The sequence below is a fragment of the Saccopteryx bilineata genome, chromosome 4 (genome assembly GCF_036850765.1).
Source record: "Saccopteryx bilineata isolate mSacBil1 chromosome 4, mSacBil1_pri_phased_curated, whole genome shotgun sequence".
Lineage (NCBI taxonomy): Eukaryota > Metazoa > Chordata > Mammalia > Chiroptera > Emballonuridae > Saccopteryx > Saccopteryx bilineata.
In genome coordinates this window covers 229,501,386-229,512,615 of record NC_089493.1, presented here as the reverse complement: position 1 = coordinate 229,512,615, position 11,230 = coordinate 229,501,386, and the positions used below count along the sequence as shown (strand labels likewise).

At 37.8% G+C, this 11,230-nt stretch overlaps 1 pseudogene; it reads right to left on the bottom strand.

The window, feature by feature from the left end:
- Positions 1-5,709: 5,709 nt before the first annotated feature.
- On the bottom strand, positions 5,710-6,899 carry LOC136335656 (MARVEL domain-containing protein 2 pseudogene; annotated as a pseudogene).
- Positions 6,900-11,230: the final 4,331 nt, after the last annotated feature.

The window sequence follows — 11,230 nt, the reverse complement described above, 5'->3', positions numbered from 1 at the left end:
ATGGAAAAAGTGTGCTTTGCATGATGAGCAGTCTCTCACATACTTGAGGGTAGTAGAATTTTTCCAGGGCCTGTCCAAAGAGTATCCTAGGTGAGAAGAGATGAGTCAGGATGGATGCTAAAGAGACAAAAAAAAAAAAAAAAAAAAAGACAACTACTAAGGAACAAGAACACACAGGGCTAAACAGAGGTGCAGTGGGTTGGAATGACCCAGCGAGGCTAGAATGAGTAATTTGGAAACTGTCAAAGGAGATTATTTGAAGAGAAAATAGTGATAGCATTTTTAAAAGAGTCGAAAGAATTTATGAAAACTAGTGGATTATCACCTGCCAGAATATAAACTGATATTTCTATTAATAATTTTATAAAAGTTACATTTTGATATACTGTACATAATTAATAATTTTGCAGTGATATATATTTTTATTTTTTTAATTGTTATAAATGCAAGCTTTGGCCATTGTGGGATATATTTAATTTAGTGGTTTTAGTCAAGAGATATGAATCAAGGTTCTCTAATTAAAAAAGGTCCCTAGGGTATTTGAAAACAAAATAGTAAGCCTGACCAGCTGGTGGCACAGTAGATGGATTATCAGATTGGGATGCAGAGGACCCAGATTAAAAATACCAAGGTTGAGCCAGCTTGAGCACAGGCTCATCAGGCTTGAGTGCGGGCTCACCAACTTGAGTGAAAAGTTGCTGGCTTGAGCCCAAAAGTCACTGGCTTGAACCCAGGGTTGGTGATTGAGCAAGGGGTCACATGCTCTGCTGTTGCACCGGCCTCCCCATCGAGGCACAAGGCACATATGAGAAAGTAATCAATGAACAACTAAGGAGCCTCAATGGAGAATTGATGCTTCTCATTTCCCTTCCTGTCCCTCTCTGTCCCTACCTGTCCCTCTCTCTGTCTCTCTATCACAAAAAAAAGAAAAAGAAAACAAAATAATAATTGCTTAGCATGTAAAAAGAGAATAAGAGCATTTTGTTGTTGTTGTTTTTTGTTTGTTTGTTTTTATCAGTGGTAAAATGCTACCTAAGAAAAAATAAGGGTGCCTGAACTGGCATGTAAGAAGCTTCGAAGTTGTTATTCTGTCTTAAGTAAAAAGCTGAACAAACAGAAAATCAACAATTGTTCTTAGATCCATTAAATAAGTGTGGTCACTGGGAAAATCACTGCCCTGAAATTGGACAAACAAGTGAATACAGAGAATTACAACCTACTGGAGTAAAAGCCAGTGAGCAGAAACCTTCATGGGAACCAGTGCTAGGCAAGAAAGCTGAACTGTTTTTAACAAGTTGCTGAAGACTCAGTGTGGACAAATGGAAGGATTAAAAATCCCAGGGAACTCAATCGCAGGTCATAGGGGTCCCCCCACCAAACGTTCTTTTATTTGCCTCCAGGACTTCTACAAGTTTTTCATATTAAATATCAGAGAAAAATCCACACCTCTTTCTAATAGGGAAAGAGAGGAAAGAACTATTATGAAACATGCCAGAGCATTCTGTTCTTAACCAGAACTGCCCTCAAAAGAAACTATTTTACTAGAGTATCCACTATTAGAATTTCATCAGTGATTGCCTTGGGAGAAAGTCTGTTCTAGCCTCTGGGTGTGGAAAGGGGACTATCTGACTCTAGAGCACTCTAGACGTGGCACTGTATCCAGCCATGAAGTCATAAGGAAGCCAAGGCAATGTAGAGAGGGCAGGTGTGGGTGTTTTGACTAGTATCCCCTCCATTTAAGTTCCCAGACATGTAATTTACTTCCTAACAGCTATTTTGGAAAAAAGAAATGGATGGAACTCTGAGATTGACTACATATCCAGTTCTCCAGAAGAATTACTTATTGTGAAAGAATATTTCAATCAAAAGATTATTTAGACTGTCAGGGATTCATTTCTCCATTACAGTGCTCTGCTATAGTTTATAAAAAAAGATCAACTCTGTTCTGGAGTAAAGAGAAATTTAGCTTTTTTGCAGATATCTGAATTCATTTCAGTAGAACTACAATCCCACTTTAACTTTTGAATCTATGATTTGAATGTTCAATAAAGATTCACAAATATAATTTGCAAAAATATACCTATACCTTATAATATTTAAGTCTTTATGGTTCATTCAGTCATTACTGTTGTAATTATGCAATTAAAGATTAAAGTATGGCCTAACCAGACGGTGGCGCAGTGGATAGAGCATCGGACTGGGATGTGGAAGACCCAGGTTCGAGACCCCGAGGTCACTAGCTTGAGCGTGGGCTCATCTGGTTTGAGCAAAAGCTCACCAGCTTGAGCCCAAGGTCGCTGGCTCAAGCAAGGGGTTACTCCATCTGCTGAAGGCCCGCAGTCAAGGCACATATGAGAAAGCAATCAATGAACAACTAAGGTGTTGCAACACGCAACGAAAAGCTAATGATTGATGCTTCTCATCTCTCTGTTCCTGTCTGTCTGTCCCTGTCTATCCCTCTCTCTGACTCTCTTTCTCTGTCTCTGAAAAAAAAAAGATACAGAAGCATATAATAGCCCATACACACAGAAATAGAAGAATTGAAAAGCGTTTTTGTTTTTTTTTTTGTAAACAACTAGTTTTCAAGCTCTTTGATGGAAGAAAACAAAACAAGAAACAGGAATTGGTCTTCCAGTTCTTTTTCTTTTTTTAACAGGTAACCACAATTTTAATATGCTGTGGTATTGACATAATTTTTTTATTCAGTGTTAAAACATTAATTTTCAACAATTAACATTTAAAATTGTAGTAAAATTGCCCTGGCCGGTTGGCTCAGCGGTAGAGCATCAGCCCGGCGTGCGGGGGACCTGGGTTTGATTTCTGGCCAGGGCACATAGGAGAAGCGCCCATTTGCTTCTCCACCCCCATCCCCTCCTTCCTCTCTGTCTCTCTCTTCCCCTCCCGCAGCCAAGGCTCCATTGGAGCAAAGATGGCCCAGGCGAAGGGGATGGCTCCTTGGCCTCTGCCCCAGGCGCTAGAGTGTCTCTGGTCGCAGCAGAACGACCCCCCGGAGGGGCAGAGCATCGCCCCCTGGTGGACAGAGCGTCTCCCCTGGTGGGCGTGCTGGGTGGATCCCAGTCAGGCGCATGCGGGAGTCTGTCTGGCTGTCTCTCCCTGTTTCCAGCTTCAGAAAAATACAAAAATAAATAAATAAATAAAAATAAATAAATAAAATAAAATTGTAGTAAAATAAATTTTTGCAAAGTTAAATTTCCTTAATGCTTCATTTCAGTATTAATCTAAATCTTTACATCTATTGAAATAGATTTTCTTTTTTAAAGCATTAGTGCTCTTAAACACATTTTTGACTGCTCACGAGTTCTCATGTTTGCACTTTTACTAGCTGTTTCAATTTTTAGAACTTAGAGTAATATAGGATTATTGTATCTGTGACCCCTGAGAGTCAAAGTTTGAAAAATAGCGCATTGTTCTATATCAGGGGTAGTCAACCTTTTTATACCTACTGCCACTTTTGTATCTCTGTTAGTAGTAAAATTTTCTAACCACCCACCAGTTCCACAGTAATGGTGATTTATAAAGTAGGGAAGTAACTTTACTTTATAAAATTTATAAAGCAGAGTTACAACAGGTTAAAACATATAATAATAATTACTTACCAAGTACTTTATGTCAGATTTTCACTAAATTTGGCAGAATAAATCTTTATAAAACAACTTATTATAGTTAAATCTATCTTTTTATTTATACTTTGGTTGCTCCGCTACAGCCCACCATGAAAGCTGAGTCACCCACTAGTGGGTGGTAGGGACCAGGTTGACTACCACTGATCTATATCCTCATGTGGACTCCTTTTCTTCCCACTCCTTCAGGCGTGAGACTGCAAAATCGAAGTTATGGTAAACAAAAACAATTACAGTGTCGAGCCATCTAAACTGGGACTATCTTCTAACCACTCACAGTTTGAACATACATATCAAGGATATTGTAATATATTTCTAGAAAAAATAGTGGTATGAAAAAATCCAACAAGAACGTGTAAAGTGTGTGTTTCAAAAGGAAAGTGCAGCAGAACCAGATATATTTGCAAAACAAGTTGTGTACCATTAAACGTAGGTGATTGCTATACAGTATACCACACCAGAAACATTATTAATATATATATATAAAATATAATGTGTAGCAGATATGTACAGAGTTTCATTTAAATTCATTATGTATAAATAAAGTATACTGAAGTTTATTTAGATTGTTCCACTTTCATACTCAATTATGAAAAAACAGCTGGTGACCAGGAGATAACTTCTGCGGAAAATTGCTGCTCAACAATGTGTTAAGTGAAATGTTAGCATGAGGCCCCAATAAATAAAATAGAAAATGAAGCTTATTGGGAGGCTTACAGAGGGGTCCTCATACTTCCTTATGTGTCCCTCTTAAGACTCTAAGGGCCCTAAGTATAGTCTGAGAACCATATTATTAAAATACTAACAATAAACACTAAATAAAAATTCATCAACAAAGAAAAACTAGGAGGTTCATTCAGTAACCAACACTTTTTAATCCTCTTTTTTTCCATTTTTTTTTTTTTTTGTGATTTCACTTTAGAAAATTATTTGGACATCAATTGTTTGAACGGTAGCTATACTAAGCAGAAATTGTATTTCTACACCTGGGAAATGACAAAAGAGATGCTGCTGAATAGGAGCCGAGTTTTGAAAAAAACTCCTTAAGGCAGTTCATGGTTCATACTAATAAAAACAAAACATTTATCATGAGTAAAGCCCCAACAGCAAGATAACTCTTAGGAAGACAAAGCATTCCAGTAAATGACACAGAGATTCTAAGTAAATGTAATGTCATGGAGCCTGAGGATAAATGTCCCAACAGGAGAGAAAAGGCAACAACACCCACAGTCCTTCTATGTGATGCGATGTACAGAGGAACGGCTGGGCTGTGCACAGTGTGCACAGTGATACTGACTAAAGATGGGAAGGCTGTGTTGGACCCCAGTGCACACAGAACCACATGGAAACATCTGCTTATGGCTACATGTGGTTAGAGTTATTAACAGCACAAAAGAGAAGGTCATAAGATGCATGGCCTTTTGGTAGTTTATTTATCTCACAAACATTTCTCTAGATTTCTCAAACACTAATGTAGAGCTTTTAATGTGCCAGACTCTGTTCTAAGTACTTTACAAATATTAACTCATTTAATCCTCATAACAACCCTATGAGGTAGGTATTATTATTAGCCCCTTTACAGATGAGGAAATGGGCAAAGAGAGATTAAACAACTTGCCCAAGATCATCAGACCTGAAAATGCTGGTCTTGGATTCAAATCCCTTTTAAGGGAAATTTGTCCTAGAAAATCCTAGAAACTGGCCTGAATAAAAAAGAAAAAAATGATACTCTACAGAATCAGAATCAACACATTCTCAGCACCAAAAATAATACTCTACTTATTTTCACACCAGAGGATATGATCTCTAAATCACTTTTAGTTTCAACAAAATAAATTGTACACAGATGAATACAAAATTTCTTCCATTCTTAGTAAAGGCCCTTAGTAAATTTGGATTTTTTTCTGAAATGTTGGCAGTGAAATCATACTGTTTTAACAATGTATACCAGCTAAACCAACTAGAAGCTGGTTCAGGAAGCTCAGCTTCTCTGTCATAAAAGGTTAACATAAAAAAAGACAGTGTACAGATATTAAGTTTGATATAAAAAAGTGGCTTTAAATAAGGTTTAAAAATAATCTTGTACATCCTAATTCATTTCTTTATCATACTCTTGAATTCTTTGTTTTATGTGAGAAAGTTTATTCTTTAGATAATCACAGAATTCCCCCCCCCCCCCCCGATTTGTAGGATCTTTCTTTTTTTCCTTAAATTCTTCATGGATTCTTGAAATTCTCTCATGTTCCTGCTGGTTTCTTGAGAGATGCAGCAACCTGCTCATCACCGCATCAACTCGTCCGACTTTCTCAGGACGGCCTGAACTTCCGCAGAGAGCTCCTTGAACTCTGAAGACTAGTCTTAGAACAGAGCTTTACAGCGTTCTCATTCATCAGCCGTCTGAATCACAGAGTATTTGCCACACAGGCAACGCGATAGAGTTAGGAAAGTGGCTCGGGGAGATGTGTCCACTCAGTACTTCAGATTTTATTTTTGTTGTTCTCAACTCTTTGAAATTAACTTATCTACTGCCCAGGCCACCAATGCCTCTCATGACAGTGGGTGGGGAATATCCAAACACATTATACCACCCACTGTCCTTGGGAATGTAAACTGTGACACAAGCGAAGACGCTGGTCCCCAGAAGCACTTCCACCACACCCAGAATTCTCAGCAGGCCAGGCCACGACTTCACGAAGGAATACCGCAGGTTATAGCCTCTACTTCTCACTGTATGTTCGAGCTGTTTGTGTGTGTCGGCCTAGAGATCCATCGGGAACCTGGGGAAGCATCGCTTCAGCCTCTTTCCAGGAATTATAGGTTCCTTCTGACCCCCTGTAAGGATCTTTGCAGGAGTTGGGGGATGAACGGTGGTTTGATCTTACTGGAGAGGCTGGAGGGGAACACTCCACTGCATCGGAGACGTATCTAATGTCTGGTACTGGTGTATATCGCTTTCTGGGTTCTTTCTTTTCCCTCTGAAGAAGTTCTTCCAGGACTCAGGAACAAAGCGCCTTTCGGTTTTGACACCTGGTGCTATGGCCGGTTCCTCAGTGTCACCTGAGTAGAAGTCAGGGCCTAATGGTGGCTGTAATGGGAGAGGGAGGGGGGGGGGCGTGGCAAAGGATTAGCATTCACAGCCAGCTTACTGCCACAAAGAGTCAGCAGGGTTCTTATAGTGCCATTTTCATAGGCCAAGTCCCTTGGGACCTCATGGTAGTGCCTGTTTCAATTCCTGGATCTCGTATTATTTGATGACATTTGTGATTTCTACGCCATGCCAGCAGCCGGCCTCTGATCCGGCCTCTGACTGGGTCAGGCCTCCAGTACAGCGCCACAGGTCAAGGAAATTCCTAGGGGTCCTCAGACCCCTCTCCATCCGTGCACCTGCCGCGGGGGCGCTGGCCCCTCAGGGCCCATGCCTAGATCACATCTGGTCATTTACTTCTTGTGTAAGTTAAAATACTGATTTCTTGTTATGTTAGAAATATAAAAATTGCCATCTACACAGTCTCCCATTTTAAACATCTTTCTCTTAGTCTCTTCTGCCTTTTACCTAGTCTGTGTACCATCATTGTCTTCCATTGTTTTAAGTTTGTTTTGAAATAGGGCAAGAATATACAGGGTAGCCAGAACAACTTATGTACATATAATCTGCTACTAAAACAATTTTAACCCTTTCATCTTGTGGCACACATAAACTGATCACTAAAATTCTGAGACACACCAAAACATATATTTTTGGCAAGCTGACAAAAAAATACATATAATTTTGATCCATTAATACCAGATGGCTATTGTGTTGGCTTTAATATTTTTTAATTGGCAATCTAAGGGAAAAGAGGTCAGGGCCCTGGACTAAATCGTCAGGTATTGCATGTAGTAAGAATTCTTGCAGCGCACCAGTGTGCCTACTGCTAAACATCTGTTGAAGACCACTGTCATAGTACACTCACTGAAGAGGTTCTAAACTCCTAATGCCTTCCATTTTCCTTTTTTGTTGTTATTGGTAGCTAATAAAAGGGTGATGAGTTGCAGGGATATCCGCACAGTTGCATCTTATTGTTTGAAGAAAAAAAAAGTGTATAAAAAGGAAAGAAAATTGACTTGCTTTAAGAAGGACTCTCACATTTCAGATTATGAAGAAAATGAAAGTACTGTACTGCAGTGAATGGTGTTTCATTGGCCCCCAAATATCTAAGCACCCCTCTGGGTGCTTGCAACAACAATTCAGCTTCCCTGTAGCACTCTACTTACTTCCCTGTGGGTGTAGGACATTCATTAACTTGAGAAATACTACAAAGATGAATTCATTTGCCATTATATAGTTTTAGGACGCACAGCATTTTATCTCTAGATTCAAACTGTAAAGAAGAAAAGAACAATCAAGAATATTGCTGAACTTAAGAAAAAGCTAATTAGCATACAGTTTTAAATGGGTTTATTTACTTTAGGACTCTTGATTTCTTCCTGTTGTTCTTTAGTTTCTTTACACTGATTTCTACGTCCATCATACTTCATTTCTTTGAAATGAGTTTAATGTTCCGGACTGGGCAATCAATGTTGATTGAAATCAACTTCAAATTGATGCAAAAGGTCCACTGCTGCTCCAAGTACCAGCTGTGTAAATCTAAGAGAAAGATAACTGTCAGCTTTTTCCTTAATTATATATTTCTACATTTTCTTTAATGTACTGTTGTTATAATGACCCAGTAGGCACTTGAAGCTAGAAAAGAAATCACTGGGTAAATGCCAAAGGTTATATCTTCAAATCCCACCACTCTGACAAGATATTTGACAAAAAGAACTCACTGCTTGCTTATTAGCCTCTTAGAAGTGATTTGATATCTTGAATATAAGGACAGGGTACATGTCACTGTGGTGCTTATTAACAATATGCTCTTCCCAAAGTAAACTCTGTGCAGACAATGCCTTTTATCTTACTGTGGAAGAAGGGCCATATTCTCAAAGTCTTCCAACTTGGTGTGCTTCTAATTTCAACGTGCTGTTGGTTTTTACAGAAAGAAGGCTCTCAGCACTGAGAGACAAGATTGTTTTATTTCTCTCACAATAGGGTTTCTGGTTTTGGCTTTCAGAGTTGAAACTATGGAAGCTGCATTATAACTCTTCCACTTTGTTGCCCTGAGGTGAGCCTAAACCATCATCTATTTCCATGAGAGATCTCCATTTTCTCTGCATGGTTCCTCCTCCTCTTCTACTCTTGGCCTGCATGAAACCACTGACTACTTCTTGCTATCTCCTCCAACCCCAAAGTGACCAGAATCTCTAAAGAAACTATAACTGTTATTTGCCACTATAGTTGAGTTCAACTTTATATAACACATTGTTTTGACTTTAGTAGTATAGTTTAAAATAAACTTTGTATTTTAGAGAAGTTTTAAGTTTATGGCCTAATTGGGCAGAAGGTTTAGAGATTTTCTACAATATTTTTGCCCCCATATATGTATAATGCCTCTCACTACCAAAATCCCCACTTGTTGTAAGGGGTCAATCTACATTAGCATATCACTGTCACTCAAAACCTATAACCTACAGTACAGTTCTTTTTCTGTGCTGGATAGTCCATGAGTTTTGACAGAGGTATAATGACATATATCCACCATACATCATGCAGAACAGTTCCAGTGCAAATAAACATTCTATGATCCACCTATTTATCCTTCCTTTCTCCCTGAAACCTGCCTACCCATGATCCTTTACTATCTCAATAGTTTCAAAGGATGCCATATTTGAAATTATACAGCAGCCTTTGAGAATGTCTTCCTTCACTTAGAAATATGCATTTAAGTTTTATCCGTGTCCTATCACACACATCTCTTTATGTTGTTGCAGTCACAAATTACATCTTTATATATTAAAAACAAAATTTATTGATTGATTTTACAGAAGCAGAGGATAGGAGCAAGAAGTTATTGCTTCACTTTAGCTATTCATTGGTTGTTTGTCCTATGTGCCTTGACCAGACAAGCCCGGGGTTTTGAACCAGTGACCTCAACATTCTAGGTTGACACTCTATCCACTGCACCACCACAGGTCAGGCACATCTTTCTACATTATTTTTACATATCATCGATTTAAAACTATTGGTTTATGTATGTCTTTTAAATCATCCAAAAAAATAAAGAAGAGTTATAAACTAAAACTACAGTAATACCAACTTTATGTATACTGTGCAGTTATCTTTACCAGGGTTCTTTTTTCTTCCTATAGTTTCAAGTTACTGTCTAGTATTCTTTCATCTCCACTTGAAGAACCATGGTTAGCATTTCTTGTAGGGTAGGTCTGTTTGCAAAGGACTCTTTTAACTTTTGGGGGGATCTAGCTTGGGAATGTTCATTAACTAGAACCAATTTGAATATTTCAGTCACATTTTCTTTATAATTGTTTTACTGCTTTAAAATTACATGAATCAAAATAGTGAATTCCTGAACATCGTGAGAGCATAAGCTCTATATAACTAGCTTTCAGATAAATTAAATCAGATTATTTTGAAAAGGCAAATATATTCATAATTGATAGTATTTACATTGAGACATTTAGAAACAGGATTCAGACTTAGCCAGTTGGTCTCTGTGTGTTTGCCACCAACATATGTAAACTTGGGAGTAATGTAGTGACAAAGTTTTGCTAAGATTACCAAGAAGCCAGTGTACAAAAAGAATGTGTATAAAGAGGAAAAACAAAAAAGCAGAAACTTAATCTAATATTTCTGATTACTGTTTAGATTTAGTACATCTTGGGAAATGAGTTATTCCCATCCTTATATTCCAGGAGATAACTGTGTTTATCTAATAACTTCTATAGTTTTTGTTTAAATATGTTTCATTATATCTCTCTAATATGTAACCAAGGGTCTTAATAAGACACAGTACTTTTCAAAGTAATAAATTATGACTAGCCTGGTAAACTCTTGCTTATCTGTGTGCTCTGTGATTTGACCCTCATCTTTCTAGGGCACTCCTATCTTCCAGGATGATTCCACTACTTTGAATGATCAGCAGTGAGATAACCTCAAATTTATTTCAGAAAATAAAGAAGGTTATGGTCTAAAATAAAATAATAGCAGGAGAAAAGGCATTTTGAGTAGCTATAGATTTGCTGATGCAGGCCCAAAGGCCATTTAGTTTTTCCCAAGCAATTCAGAAATAAAATGATGAGCCAAGGGAAAAGGAAAGTTGTGGAAACACATTCCAAGTACATTTTTGCTATTACTCTTCCCTTGACTTTATCTCTTTAGTAAATTAAGAAAAGTATTGTATTAGCTCAGCATCTGAAGGATACATTCCTGTATATAATGTTTTAATTGCTAAGAGCTTTCTATGTCATCCCATAGGTCTACAAGATGACCAAGTAATTTGCAGAAAATTTTATTCTACTGTTACTGATCACAATATGAAAAGAAAACAATAAAGGCACCAACAATTGATAGTACTAAATGACAACTTTATAGCATGGCTAATAAAGATTATTTAAAATAGTCATTGACTTTCTATGTCCAGAACCTAGAGTAAATATGTAATTTAATTTAGTGTCTGAGTTGAAGGCATTTTTTTTCTTTGAGAGTTGTGACA